The sequence below is a fragment of the Mesocricetus auratus genome, unplaced genomic scaffold (assembly GCF_017639785.1).
Source record: "Mesocricetus auratus isolate SY011 unplaced genomic scaffold, BCM_Maur_2.0 Super-Scaffold_100009, whole genome shotgun sequence".
Classification (NCBI taxonomy): domain Eukaryota; kingdom Metazoa; phylum Chordata; class Mammalia; order Rodentia; family Cricetidae; genus Mesocricetus; species Mesocricetus auratus.
In genome coordinates this window covers 35,317,201-35,333,773 of record NW_024429193.1, presented here as the reverse complement: position 1 = coordinate 35,333,773, position 16,573 = coordinate 35,317,201, and positions in this window count along the sequence as shown.

Sequence of the window (16,573 nt, the reverse complement as noted above, 5' to 3'; positions counted from 1 at the left end):
CATCCAAAGAATCACAGAGAAACACCCCCCCAAAAAAACCCAAAAAAATCAAAATAAAAGAAATAAAGCATTAAAAAAGGCCATGTGAAGACGGAAAACAGACAGAGTCTGTATGTTATTGTGTTGTCTTTGAATTGTTTGATTGCTGAGAAAGGAGCAACAGCTGCTAATAGACATTTGGCTATAAATGCTGCTGGATTAATTCAACCCTGTATATTTTGAAAATGCCTTGACTTCAAAATTTAAGTCTAAGGACATGCCTCTTTGGAAAAGAGGTTCTGCTTTTGTTTCCACAGAAGATGAAAAGCTGTGGATTCCTGCCAGACAAATATGGTTTGATCAAACAAGACCCCCACAGCAGTGGCCGAGGTGATCCAACATCCAATACAGCTGAGATGATGCAGCCTCACAGACCACAACAGCCAGGATTTGACAGGATACTGGATTTTCTCAGGATCCCCATGGGATAAACAGCACTCCCAAAGAGCAGGAAGCAGTTTGGAGAGAACTATGCCCATATTCCCAAATATTATTTATAAATGTTTGTTTTCATTTAAATGGGGTTGGTTATAAATGGTTAATGATCACAGTCAACTTCTTTCTAAAGAAAAAAAGGGAATATGATACAGAAATGAATCCTTTGCATTGGTATGGATTTTGGTTTATTGATACAAATTTTGTTATATGTATATTTCTACTCTTATTTAGGTATTGTGTTTATATAGCTCATTTAAAAATTTAATGTATAATTAAATACAGATTATAGATAGTGACCTATAATAGCCAAAACTTACAGTTATGCTAGGTTTTCTAGATATACAGAGATATATTTCAAATGGATAGGAATTCTTCAAAACCTTTCAAAGACCTACAGAATATGGCTTTTAAAATGGCTTATTAGGTTTTTTCATGACAATTAGATACAACTGCTCCTGGCAATAACAGTTATGTCAGAGAGGAAGATGGGCATCAAAAAAAATTAGCTCCTTACAGAGTGTGCCTCTCCCCTCTCTCCTTCCCTCTCTCCCTCTCTCTGTCCTTCCTTCCCCTCTCTCCCTATACCCCTGTTATATTAAGTATAACCTCTGGTTATACTTTGGGGGGCTAGCAATGACTTCAACTAAGTGTTTCACTATTTTAGAATGGTATATGCCCACCCCATCCCTAACAAAGAGGCTGACTCCAATGGAAATTACACATAAGGGCAGGCCTCATGCTCAGCAGTAGATGAACAACACAAAACCAAATCAATGGGATTTTTGGAATTTTTTAAAATCTTACTGGTCTTTTGCTTGTATAGTATGTTTTCTGATTTTGTGTTTTTATGGGTTGTGTGTGTATGTGTTTGTATGTATATGTGTTTCTTGAGCTTTTTTCTTCCTTTTTATTGTCGTTTGTTTTTTTATTTTGTCTCATTTTCTAAAGTGAGAGAGAAAGAAGGTGTGGAGTTGGTCTGGGAGGAGTTGAGGGAGGGGAAACTATGATCAGAATACATTACTTGAAAAATGCATTTTTAATAAAAATGTGTAGATGTAGAGTTAGGGATTAGATTTAATAAAACGAATAAATGTTCTTGCTTCATCAAGAATATCCTTAAAGATAACTTTTATTTGTTCATTGAGAATGTTCAGATAGTCCAATGGCTGACTCTGCACTCATACACATGTATGCAATGCTAATTGGACCTGATGGGTTCCAAAAAGATAAATTAAGAAGGGGAGGAGGAAAAGAAGGAAGAAGAAGATGAAGAAGATGGAGGAGGAGGAGGAGGACGACGACGACGACAATGACATGAGATTGGGAGAGACATGCCAGAGGGGATGTCAGGAGGAGTTGAAGGAGAAAATGGGGTAATTTCTTTGTAGCCTTTTTCTTTATATATACAATGTTTTATTGTATGTTTATGTGAAATCCTCAAAGAAAAAAATTATAGAGCGTTTAATGACTTTAAGTCTAGTTTATTACCTCCACATCAGTTTGAACTAATCTCTGGAACTATGACTTTTATGTCACAAGTGTAAATGGCAAAGCAATTTAAAAGTCAAAGTATTGCAACAGAAATAGGTTTTGCATACCCGTGAAAGGATGTCCAGGATCTCCAGAGAGCCACAGACACTGTTGAGCCACCATCCTTGTCTAAAGGCAACAATGCTCTTGGTCTGGTCTTGGTAATGGCTTTTCCAAATCCATTCTTGATCTCCCCACCCTTGTAACTCGTATGTCAAGGAACAGCCCAAGTGAACTTTTGGAAAGTCAATTTTAATTATATTACTTTTGGTCAAAATTAGTCCATTAACATTTGCCAAAACTTAAAGAAAATATTCTATCATCTATCCTACCTTGAGAGTCTAAAGTTTTATGTGTAACTTATTTTTATCATAACTAAGGCAAATCATAACCATAACTGTCTTTAACCTCATCAAAGACCACAGAAGGATAATATATAAACTGTAGAATTTGCTGTCTGGACAGTTACCCAAAGTCCATCTTCAGCCCATAGGTCCAGAATGTCTGGTAGACTTTTTGATAAAGTCCACCCTCATAATGAATATTTTGTTACAGGATTTAATTTGTTGCACATTAGCCTCTCTTCATTTTAAGATAGTAAGTGTCCAAGGAGATTCCCAAATTCCTCATTTAAATATACTACATAAAATCTGTAGACATATACAGCAGACATCAGAACTGAAAGAAGTAAGCATAGGGTAGCCTTAAGTATAGACATACATTATACCACCTGCTTCTTGTCTATCCTCTACTCCAGCAGAAAATACTGAACTCTCCTAATGCATTTGAGTCAAGTAGATAATTTCTTGACTTTCTAAACAGTGTTCTCATGTTCCCAAGCTTAATATTACATTGCCCTTTATTTCTATATAATATTAAGTATTTGTGCCCTCCTTCCTTTGTTCTTTACCATGAAAATAAGGAATTCTAGGAAAGTTCAAAGTTTTTCAGGTTGTATGTCTGGTCTTGGTAGCTTGTACAAGTCTCATGTCTAATGATAACCAGTAGGTAGGAAGGCATGGTGGTCTGAGATTGTCCTCTGACCTCCCCACGAGTACCATAGCATGTACATGCATGCACATGCAGAAGTACACACACATAGATAAAATTCAGGGTTTGTTGGTGCTGAAAATTATCCCTTTTTTTTGCTAAAAACATATTTGAGACAATGTTTCCTGGAGTGCTCTCCCAAGCAGATGTGCGCTTGCAGAATGATGAACTTTGGCCCATCCATCACCCTGTGCAAGAATCAACTGCAAATGCATTAAAGACCCTAACATCAAGCCGGGTGTGGTGGCACATGCACTCAATCCCAGTACTCAAAAGGCAGAGGCAGGTGGATCTTTGTGAGTTTGAGGCCAGCCTGGTCTACAGAATGAGTTCCAGGACAACCAGGCCTGTTACACAGAAAAATCCTGTCTCAAAAAACCAAAAAACAAAAACCAAAAACCACAAAAAGATCTCATCATCAAACATGAAATGACAAAATTTAAACACAGCAGAAATTTGTTTCTTCATTAGTGTCTATTTCTTTTGTTTTCCCTTGTCAATTTTTGCAACTAATATTTATTGCATTGTCTTTGAAAAAGAGATGGTAGATTGAGAAAGGGATGGTGGTAACCAAGAGATCGACTAGAATTGGGTAAGCTAAAAGACAAGAATGAGTACATTTATAATGGAAAATTGGGGAATACATAACTGATATTTTCAATTGTCTTTTAGTCAGTTTCTTTTTATATTAAGTTTGAGGGGAAAAATCCCAGTTAGAAAAGTTCACATGTAAGTGGTCAATATCTATTATTGATTGTCTTTGGAAACTTAAGACATCTAGAGAAAAAAGGAAGAAAGCACCAGAAATCCCAGTGTTGTCCAAGGAAGCATCAAGGGAAAAGAAAGATCAATCCACTGGAGCAATTAAATGACACTGTTACTTAATTGTGTGGAAATTGCCCTTGCTCATTTATTTATGTCTTTAGCTAGCTTTTTAATTATGTAGATTTTGGTCTTGGGCTAATGGCCCAACCAAGTCACACAGTATTCCAAAGTACTATGTGAGTACCATCATTCCCCACTTAAGGAAGCATACTCCAAAGTACTATGTGAGTACCATCATGCCCACTTAAGGAAGTGTACTTCAAAGTACTATGTGAGCACCATCATGCCCACTTAAGGAAGCATACTCCAAAGTACTATGTGAGCACCCTCATTCCCCACTTAAGGAAGTGTACTCCAAAGTACTATGTGAGTACCATCATGCCCACTTAATGAAGTGTACTTCAAAGTACTATGTGAGTACCATCATGCCCACTTAAGGAAGTGTACTTCAAAGTACTATGTGAGCACCCTCATTCCCCACTTAAGGAAGCATACTCCAAAGTACTATGTGAGTACCATCATGCCCACTTAAGGAAGTGTACTTCAAAGTACTATGTGAGCACCATCATGCCCACTTAAGGAAGTGTACTTCAAAGTACTATGTGAGCACCCTCATTCCCCACTTAAGTAAACTGTAAAGATTTAGTTCCTCGTGTGCAATGAATAGCTGCTTCTCTAATGGCCCACAAGCTGGACGTATGATCTGAGTATCATTTATGCTTTTCTTCTTGTTCCCTCTAGGCTTCCAATATGATTGAGCCATGGTTTGTATCTTCTCCAGAGGGAGGCCAAAAAGCAACATGACTTACTGCTCAGTGGTCATGTTGTTTATTAGTGGAGACCTTTGAAAACTACGTAGAAAAAAATTCACCAGTAAACGAGGTCTGAGATTTTTGTTTTTAAATAGTTGATTCTGATCATCAACCCTCTGTTTTAGACCAGCACTTTTCTTGGGACTTTTTGTGACATGCTCTATGATGGAGGAACATACATCATCAGGGCTACTCAATGTGGTGACCATCATGAAGCCTACTCAATTTTCAATGCTATTTCATTGTAATAATTCCAATGGCTCGTGGTGACACACACCTGTAATCCCACTATTGGGGAAGTGGAGGCAGAGGGAACAGAAGTTCAATGTCATTCTCATCTGCTCAAGAGTTTGAGGCCAATCTGGAATATGTGAGACACAGTCCCCCTGTCAAAAAAACTTTCTTGTTGCCACATTTGTACAATATAACGTTGTTAGCAGAAAGTCTGTTTATTTCAAAATATGATCATCTGGAATAGATTGGACTATCCTATTGATTCTTGTACTATGAAGAAAATATTTGGCAATCACATTAATAATGCAGAACATTTATAGGTCAAAAGTTCAACTCTCATGATGGCATGAACCAGGTATAATAATTAGCTATAATTAATAGAATCATCTATGCATTAACATAGATGATTAATAATGCTGTGAATATGCATATAGACTATTGTATGCACACAGTATTTGCTAGATAGCTTTTTCTCTAATCAGTTTTAAATTTTCCTAGTATTTGAATGCTGATTTAGCCTTGTGTATAGTATAAAGCACTAATGTTCTAATATTCATAAACCTAATTATAAGTGCTGCAGACCTAGAAAACTGTAAGAATAAATGTGCTATATATACACATTAAGGATAAGAACTAATAGTTTCTTCACATGATTTTCTGAATTAGTATTAATTTCACAGTTCATGCCAATGTACTATCGTTAGTTAAAATGATTAGTAAGTTTACATTTAATGAGAGTGGCTTCATACTTTCAGGGATATAGAGAATGGGCTAATGAACCAAACTGCCAGGATGTCCATTCCCAGCTCTCCCACACACTAGATAAATCCTCGTTCAATTTCTCTGTGCTTCATCTCTTCATTAAGAAGGTAGAAAATGGCTGCTTCCTTATAGGGTCATTAGGGGAAATAAATTTAAATATTTTCGAGGCCAGCCTGGTCTACAGAGTAGGTGACAGAACAGGCTCCAAAAGGTACACAGAGGAACTCTGCCTCGAAAAAAATAATTAAATATTTATCATAGTGCTTTATGTAGTCCTTGACACAAGGCTAGTAGCCAATGAAATTTTTATTATTATTTATCATTGCTATTATTATTATTACACATAGTGTAAGGTAAAGTAAACACAGATAAAGGAGAGACTTGGAGTGGAGGGGTCATTAACCAGACCTGGACACATCCCCTCCATTTGCTCTCCTTTAGAATAATATCAGTCATAAAGTCACACCTCTCTGCAAGGGACACCTGAAATCAGACTAGCAAAGAAAAGAAGGTGCCACGTTCCTTGATGTTCTACAGATGGATGTAACCTCTCCTCACTCAATGACTTGGTGACCACCGAGATGCTTCCTTCACCTCCTGTGCTAGCAGAAAGTCATCTTCTCTATTGAGTCATCGTTATATGTTAGCCTTGAACACACATTTTAAATGCCAAAGCCTGCAGTATGATTCCTCTCTCCAGAAGACAAATGAAGCTTTAGCTTTTATTGTTTTGCTATTTTCTGTAGGACAGGATAAAAAAATCACTTTACTGTATTAAAAAGAACGTTCTAAAATGCTGCCAGTCCAGGTGTGTTGTGGTGGCACAGACCTGTAATCCCAGAGCTTGAGAGACTTGGAGAAAGACCACAAGTTGAAGGCTCCCTTGGGCTACACAGCAAGGTCTTGTTCCAAGAAACAATGAATAAATAAATTGTACTCTTTAATAAAATGGATGGAGTACCAACTGAAGAATAGATACCATGGGGTGTAGTGGTGTACTCCTTTATCCCAGCACTTGGAAGCAGAGCCAGGCAGGTCTCTGTGAGTTCCAAGTCAGACAGGGCTACATGGTGAAAGCCCGTGTCAAAAAAAATAGAACTAAGAAAAAATAGGTTTTATAAATAGCCTGTACCAATTCTGCTTTTTTTTAAAAAAAGATCTTTTCAAATATTCACAGATCAGCACAGTTGTAAACTTACACATAATATTAGTTGAATGACCTACTTTATAAAGCCAATAGCAGATTCAGTCCCTGAACTGAGTTGCAAAACATCTAGTAAGTGAAAACATAACATGCTTCATAACTGAAATCTCACTTTCCCTCTACAGTCTGCCCACATATTTTTTTCCTTTTGACAAATAGCACTAAAATGTTGTAGTCATTTTAGCTTCTCCCTTCTCTTGCATCTCTTATCTAAGCTTCCAGGAATTCCTGTGACCTCCTCTTCCTCCTCCTCCTCCTCCTCCTCCAAACAAACAAACAAACAAACAGAATATGAACCTTCTCTCTATCTTCAATGCTGCTATAAATTCCCACACTCTCTCACCTACACTCTCTCACCTAGATTGCTGTAACAGCATCCTGCCTATCTTGAGTGCACACACACACACACACACACACACACACACACACACACACACGAAGAAGCAGAGAGAGAGAGAGAGAGAGAGAGAGAGAGAGAGAGAGAGAGAGAGAGAGAGAGAGAGAGAGAGAGAGAGAGAGAGAGAGAGAGACGGCTACTCAAGACCAAGGCAAAAATATAAGTGTATCTATGCAGGAAACTACTGTGTTAACCAAAATGAGAGATAATTAGTACTCCAATGCTTAGTCCTCATCACATGTCCACGTCTAGCATATTGACTTCTTTACTGGTTTTAAATAAACTAGGTATTTTCTTAATGTATCTTCTCAACAGTTTCTTGACAAAGTTTGTTCTGTGTGTCTGTGATGGCTAATCTTGGCTGTCAACTTGACTTATCTGAAATCAAGTAAAACTCAAGCAACTGGGCACACCTGTGAAAGGTTTTCTTGATTGCAGTATTTGAGTTGGGAAGACCCACCAACACCTTGGTCAGCCTACATAAAAGAAGGCAGCTTTGGCTTTTTGCCTGCTTTTCCTCACTCCCGCCAGCAAATTTATCTATGCTGCTGCTGAGGCATTTCTTTGCTGGTGTTAGAACCTACTGCTTTGAGATTCCAGTGTAAACTGAAGCCAAGCTGAATGTCTAGCATTGCAGAGTGAACAGCTACTGGATTTTGGCCTCTCCCTCTGGAGACATCCATTGTTGGATTAGCAGGACCACAGCCTGTAAGCCCATCTATTAAATCCCCTCTTTGTATTCCACCAATATTTCTGTATTTTGTCAGTATTGTTCCTCTAGATAAACTTGACAAAATACAGGTTAAATAGTCATAGAACCCTCATCCATCCACCTATAAAGTATAAAAATCTCTTTAACTTATTTTCCTTTTATATAATTTATAATGTTTTTGAATCTACCTTATAATTTGCCTATCATTATGCTTATTGCTTGAGTCTTCTCTACAAAATAAGCTCCACAAGAGCAGGGTTCTTTTGTTATTTTCTTTTCACTGCTATTTCTTTAATCCTAGGAGGATACCTGGTACATAAAAGATACTCTACAACCATTTATTAAATACAAATAATATGATAAATATACATTAATTTTTAGATAGCAATATACAATTTAAATATTGATGATTGCTCCAGTTCTAGCCTTTTCTAAATCCCTGTTGCCTGCTAGAGAAATTTAATTAAAATTCGTGGGAACAAAGTATCTTAAAGTGAGGTAGAAAATTAGTAAACAAGATATCCTTGGAAGATAAGTAAGATAACTCACTCTTAGAAAGTCACAAGTCGTATCTTCTCTTATATATTCTACTGTAGAGAAATCTGCCTAAGTATAAGCCAGAGTTTCCCAGACTTACCTAGTTTTTTTTTTCACAGAGCATCTATGTCTTAGTTAGGGTTTCTATTGCTGAGATCAAACACTATAACCAGAAGCAACTTGGAGAAAGGATTATTTCAGCTTATATGTCTATATCATAATCCATCACAGAAGGAAGACAGGACAGGAACTCAAACAGGGCAGGAACCTAGAGGCAGAAGCTGATGCAGAGGCCTTGGAAGAGTGATGTTTACTGGTTACTCTCTCATGACTCATTTGCCTGCATCCTTATATCACTCAGGACCTCCAGTCCAGTGATAGAACCACCCACACTGATCTGAGCCTTCCCACATCAATTATCTGACAAGAAAATGCACCACAAGCTTTCCCACAGGCCAATGTTGAGTGTGTAGGGGTGCATTTTCTCAATTGAGGTTTTCTCTCCCAAATGACTCTGGTTTTTATCAAGCTGACATAGAAGAAGCCACCACAAACTACTAGCATCCTATGGAATTACTGTTCTGAACATTATTACACTTGGAAATTACTGCTCTATGCTAGAGAAAATAATATTACATTAAATTGGGTTTATTAGCCTTGGAATGAATAGTTGGTTCAAGTGTGAAAGCAATAAATGGACTGAATCATGTTCATTGAGCATTGATTGAGAGCTACAAGATGACCTTGACAAATGTTGACAAAGCATTTCACAAAATCCAGAAGCCTTGTGTTATAAAAGAACTGAACAAATGAATATCTATTCATTATATGTATAATATAACTATAATTAGTGGTAAGAGTCTGAATGACTTTTTTTCTACACTCACTCAGTAATAAATAAAAGAAATATTTACTCTCTTTTATGCAACAATAGAGTGGAGGTCCTAGCCAGGTGATTAGGTGAAAAAAGAAGTTTTAAATGGAAAAGTAAAATTATCTTTTTTTGCAGTTTATTGTTTTTGTGTCATACTAAAGAAAAGCTTAGGAAACACTAGGGCATTCATACGTATACATGAATGAACACACATACAAATAACACATGAGCTCAGCATGTGCTCTGTGCCTTTTCTTGGTATGCTGGTTTGAATAAGAATGGCTCCCATAGGCTCCCAGTTTTTGAATCCTTAATCACCATGGGGTGGCACAACCTGAAAAACAGGGATTAGGAAGTTTGGCCTTGTTGGAGAAAGTTTATCACTGGAAGTGGGCATTGAGGTTTCAAAAGCTCATGCTAAACCAAGTCTCTGTCTCTGTCTGTCTCTCTCCTTCTGTCTCCTCCTCCTCTTCCTCCTCCTCCTCTCTCCCTTTCTCCTCCTCTCCTCCTCTCTTCTCTCTCACACACCCTCTCTTGACCCGTGGATCGGGGTGTAGTTACTGCTCTAGTAGCATCATGTGTGCTGCCATGCTCCTGGCTATGATGATAATTGACTGACTCTCTGAAACTGTATGCAAGTCCCTAATTAATTGCAAACTTGCCTTGGTCATTATGTCTCTTCACAGAAATAAAACAGTGAGTAAGACACCTAGGGAACAGTAAACAAATAGCTATTCACCCCAGATAGAATGCTGACAGACTAAAGAAATTATTCCATCCAAGTCCAGCATGGTGAAACAAGGAGTATATTGAAGTTATTTGCAGGAACATGGGTGAGCATTTATTTGTGATAATATGAAGTGATTCAAGAGGAACTCCATCACTGAAAAGTCCCTTCACAACAAAAGTGACCCCAAAACTGCATCACTAGGGCCTCACCCTTAGTTAAATTCATGTCTCTTAGTTTTTCTTCTAGTACCTCCCAAGATAATATGTAACTAGGAGGGAGGGTGTCAAGGAGTGGTGGCTGGGACCTCTGAAGAGGGGCTGGTGACCCTCCCTGTCTCCTTCTACTGTGGAATGTCTGTATCTCCATGGTCCTTACTTTAAAGCTAAACAAAGCAACTGTATTGTTTTGTTTATTTTGTTGTCATGACTACAGCTCAGCTTCATGATGGCAATGGTCATATTATGTCTGTTAGAAATAGCCATATAGTTACATAATGATCACAGAATTCAAAGCCCATATACAAAAATCAGTTGTATTACTATCCATTTGCACTGACTAGAAGAGAAACATACTTGAAAAAATAGCATAATTGTTAAAGTTCCAAAAGAAATAAAATATTAGACTTAATCTAGCAAAAGAGGTATAACAGGAGTATAACAGGTAAATGAACATCTAAGTAATGGGAAAACAGCCTTTGTCCATGTTTTGAAAGTCTTAAAGTTATAAAGATAAAAGTTCTCCTAAAGAGTTCTACAGATTCAATACAATGACTATTAAAATACATACTGCTTTATCCTTTTATAGAAATTGACAATCTCATCTTAACATTTGTATGGAGATTCAAGAGTTATAAAATAGTGGACACTCTTAAGAAAAACAAAGACATAACTCACTGATTTCAAAACCTGTTACAACGCTACATCAATGAAAGCAATAGAGAATTAGTCATATCTAAATATCTAGACCAATGGTTCTCAACTTTCCTAAAGCTGTAACTCTTTAATACAGTTCCTCACGTTGTGGTGACCCTCAATCATAAAACTGTTTCACTGCTACTTCTTAACATAATTTTGCTACTGTTATTAATCATAATATAAATGTTTATGGAGATAAAGGTTTGCTAAAGGGGTTGTTACCCACACAGGTTAAGAGAGCCAATGCTCTAGACAAACATTCAGATAAAGGTATATATAGAGACAGACATGGATATTATATAGTATTATGGTGGTGGATTTGGGGTGGGTTGATGAAAGAATTCACCCTGTAAACCAAAGTGGAAAGAAGGGTTTTACTTAGCATACTGCAAAGATGACAAGATATGGCAGTAGCAGAAGAGTCTCTTGTGTACAGCAATGGGGTCTCCATTACTGAGGGGTACTCATTCTTTCAGGGTGAGTCACATTTTTATGTAGTTTTGTGGCATGTAACACTTGAAATGCAGACAACAGTGGCCTGTGGTATAAGGTGTGGCTAATTTTGTTGAGATGCATCATTCTGCTATTGCAGTTTCACTGTTTGAGATGATGAGATCACTCGTTTTCTTTTTGAACCTGGCTCACACTGAAGGCTTGTTCTTTTTCTGGTCTTTCCATCACAGACTTTCCACTACATTCTACTCTGATGTCCAATCTTGTGACATTAGCGGTCTCCAGTAGCTTCTTCAAGCTGAGCAAGGCTCACATGTTGGCTCTATCATTTCTCTTCAAGAGATTCCAGGGGGTACCACGAAAGTGAACCATAATCAAGGGTAGTTTTGCTCAAAGGTGGTACAGTGGGCTTAAGTAGTGCATCTTAAAGCCTGACTGAAGCATCATCTGAAGACAGAATTGCTGAACCTTAGAAGAAACAAACCTGGTTAGAAGGTTTAAAATGTAGAGATTGAGTGTTGGTTTGGAGTGGTCCCAGAAAGGGAAGCAACCAGGATAACTATGTCTGGGTGTTTGTTTCAAAATCCCACCAGTCAAAATTTCCTTTTTGTCTGTACTCCCCAAGGGTTACTTTTGGGGCATTAGGAAGAGCCCTGTGTGTTCTGTAGTTTTCCATTACCAGTCATGCCACCTGATGGGATAGATCAGGTTCTCGCCAGCTGTCTTAGGGATGTCTATTACTTTTCTAAGCACCATGACCAGCTTACAGCTCTCAGGTAAAAAACAAAAAACAAAACAAAACAAAACAAAAAAATCAACAAAACTGTCACTGAGGGAATTCAGGGCAGGAAACCAAGCAGGAACGTGGAGGCTGGAGCTGAAGAAGAGACCATGAAGACTTCTCGCTGGTTTGCTCCTTATGGTGTGCTCAACCTGCTTTCTTATTCCATCCTGGACATTGTCCACATTAGGTGGGGCCCTTCTACATCAATCATTAATCAAGAAAATGCTCCACAGACTTGCTCATGAGCCAGTCTAGTAGAGGAATTTTCTCATTTGAGGTTCTCTCTTCCCAAATGACTCTAGCTTGTGTCAAGTTGACATAAACTAGTCATCCATTGACTCTGTAGCTATACTTGGAAGCATGATGGACATTGTCCTCTGTAATGGCTTTCTTCTTTGCAGAGGGTACACTAGTTAGAGTTCATCATCTGGGGTCTTAGTGACCTTTCTGTTCCAGAGGACAAATGACTTAACTAGAGCCATAGGACTCTTTCAAAGGTGTCTGGCCTGATTCCTTGGCGCTCTGGTTTCCCACTTGACCTGGAGGAAAGGCCAAAATATTACCTATCCTCATAGACACTTTGTCTTCATTGAGTTTAGCCTCCAAGTAAGGTTGTTAGATGTTCATGAGGTTCATTATACCAGTCTTAAAGGAGGAATAGTAGTTTAAAATTTACCTGTTCAACATTTAGATAGAGCATAACAAAAAAAATCGGATTTTAGATCATGTTTGACTTGGTTATACTATGTAATTGAAACCCTGATAAATTTAGCAGAAAGCATAAGTAGTTATCTTTAAAACAGTTTTACTTATTTGCTCTGTGAATGATGTGTGGCCATCTCTGGTGGCTTAGGGATGTTGAACATTTAAAAAATGTTTCTTAGTCTTTTGGTTTTTTTTTTGTCTTCTGAGAACTTAGAGGAAAAATTTCTATCTGAGGGCTAGTTTATTCTCCAAAACACCAAAGGACCCAATTAAAAAGTGGGGGACTGAACTAAGTAGAGAATTCTCAATAGAGGAGACTAAAATGGCTGAGAGACACTTGAGAAAGTGCTCAACATCCTTAGCCATTAGGGAAATGCAAATCAAAACAACCCTGAGATATCATCTTACTCCTGTCAAAAATCAAAAACACCAATGATAGCTTATGCTGGAGAGGATGTGGAGAAAAGGGGAACACTTGTCCATTGCTGGTGGGAGTGCAAACATGTACAGCCACTTTGGAAATCAGAATGGAGATTCCTCAGGAAAAAGGGAATCAGTCTACCACACCACCCAGCAATTCCACTCTTAGGCATATACCCAAAAGATGCCCATTCATACAACAAAGATGTCTGTTCCACTATGTTCATAGCAGCATTATTTGTAATAGCTAGATCCTGGAAGCAGCCTAGATGCCCCACAACTGAAGAGTGGATAGAGAAAATGTGGTACATTTACACAATGGAGTACTACTCAACAGAAAAAAAAAACAATGGAATCTTGAAATTTGTAGGCAAATGGATGGCACTAGAAGAAACCATCCTGAGTGAGGTAACCCAGTCACAAAAAGAGAAACATGGTATGTACTCACTCATATATGGATTTTAGACATGGTTCAGGAGAGTGTCAGCCTACAGTCCCAGGGCCAGTGAGTCTGGGAAACAGGGAGGTTCCCAAGAGATATGCATTATACCCCAGAGAAGTGGAAAGAGGCAAGATCTCCTGAGCAGATTGGTAACATGGGGGGGAGAATAGAGGGAACCAGGAAAAAGAGAGGGGAATAAGAGGAGGGTAGAAGAAGACATGGGGGAGCAGGAAGGCTGACTCGGGGTAAGAATAGAGGAGACCAGGATGATAGATACCATAATAGCTGGAGTCATTATAGCTTTGAGGAGAGAGCTGACACTAGTGAGATTCCCAGAGATGTATAAGGATAACACCAACTGGAAAACTAAGTAATAGTGGAAAGACTACATTAATACCCCCCTACCTGATGATAAGGTTGGTGACTACCTTATGTGCCATCCTAGAACCTTCATCCTGTGACTGATGGAAGCAGAGACAGATACTCACAACTAAACACTGAACTGACACCCTGGAACCCAGTGACAGAGATGGAGGAGTGATAAGCAAGGTGGTCAAGATCATGCTAGTGAAACGCACAAAGACAGCTGACTGGACAAGGGAGAGCTCTTGAACCCCAGACTGATGACTAAGAGGCCAACAGGGGACTGATTCAGACTCCATGAATTTAGTGTCAGTGAGGAGGCCTCAGAAATCTCTGGGGCCTTGGGTAGTAGACTAGTGTTCACTATGACATACAAATGAACTTTAGGAGCCCATTCCACATGGAGGGATGCTCTCTCAGCCTGGACACATGGGGAAGGGCCTAGGTCCTGCCCTGGATGCAATGACAGACTCTGGAGATCCCCTCAAGGAGGGCCTTACCCTCCCTAGGGAATGATGTGGGGATTGGGCTGGGGGTGGAGGATGGAGTGGGGCTGGTGGAGGGAGAAGGGGGGAGCTGGGATTGACATTTGAAGCATGCATGTTTCTAATTTAAATAAAAAACATACATAAAATAAAAAAAAGAATGCCGATATAAACCATTGTGCTGTTAAAAAAAAAAAAAGAAGGAGAAGCAACTTTCAAAAGCCTGTCCTGTTTCCTGAAAGAAACTTGTGATGGCGTCCCTCCTGTGGTAAGAGAGAAACTTGTGATGGCACCCCTCCTGTGGTAAGAAAGAAACTGTGATGGCGTCCCTCCTGTGGTGAGAAAGGAACTTTGATGGCGCCCCTCCTGTGGTAAGAAAGAAACTGATGGCACCCCTCCTGTGGTAAGAAAGGAACTTGTGTAAGCGTTTCGGGCAGATTGGGATGGAACAGGAGTGGGTCAGGTATTCTGGCACTCGGGAGCCACAGAATACTGAGTGTTACACAGCTCAGGTGGAGAGGTATCCTGGAGCTCGGGAGCCAAGGACCACCATAGGTTGCAGTAAACTTAGCAGCTTACAGCCCAGCCTCAGAGAAAGGCTTCCCCAGTGTATCGGCTCTGCTCTGGCAGGACAGGGTCTTCCAGCTGGGGATGTTTGCCCAGTGTAGTAGTTTTGCTCCGGGGAAGTTGCTACAGTTCAGCTCTGCTCCTGGAGAGCAGAGAGAAGAGAGCAGGGAGCAGAGTGTAACAACTCTGCTCTGCCAAGGGAAGGTTTCCCGGGCAAGTGTTACAGCCCTGCTGGCTCTGCTCTGCTCTGCTCTGCCCAGGGTCGCCTGTGCTCCGTTGCCACCACAAAAGAAGATCTTCACCCAAAGCTCATAGAAGGGGTTTATTGAAAGGAAGCAGCTGGACCAGCTAAGCTGAACATACACAGGGTTTATATAGGGATTCTTGGGGGCCGGGAAGTTTTTCCAGGATAGGGATTGGTCCGATTTCAGTGCTGAGCTCAGCTTGGTTAGAGCTTTGCTAGAGGATTGGTTAGTTTTCTGAACAGGATTAGGGTCAGATTTAGCTTCAGGGCCAAATTGTGTTTCTTTCTCTGGTCCTTTTTAGCCTTTTGGCTCCAATTTTAGGGCCAGGATGCATTTCTTTCACTGACTCAGATTCCAGGGACAAAGTGTGTTCCTTTAGCACTGGTTTCAGGGGCAGGATGCATTTCTTTAGTTCTGGTTGCAGGGCCAAAGTGTGTTTCTTTGGCTCTGCTCAGGGTGTGTTTCTTTGACTGGCCCCTTTTCCCTACAACTTGTGATGGGACCCTTCCTGTGGTAAGAAAGGAACTGTGATGGTGCCCTTCCTGTGGAAGGGAAAAAACTATGATGACGTCCTTTTATTGTAACCCTGTCTCAAAAAACCAAAAATTATACCTGCCAGAAGGTTGAATATTTCCTCTAGAATATATGCTGAAATGTAATTACCATTTTACTACTATTAAGAACTAAGACATTAAATGCTGTTATCACAGTATTGGGTTAAAGATAAAAACAATGAGGTTGGTCTAATTTTGTATTTTTATATTTTCATTCTCTCTCTGTCTCTGTCTCTCTGTCTCTGTCTGCCTCTGTCTCTCTCTCTCTCTCTGTGTGTGTGCATGTGTGTGTATGTGTGTGTGTAAATGTGTATGTGCCTATGCATGTACTTCTGTGTGCATGGAGTTGCAGGAATTCATGGGATGTCCAACTTGTTACATGGGAACTAGAATCCAAACTCTGGGCTCTCTGAGTACACAGTGAGCACTTGGAGCCCAGGAGCCACCTCTCAAGCCCTGGTCAAGTCCTCTGTATCTTGCACAGGCTCAGTTGTCTT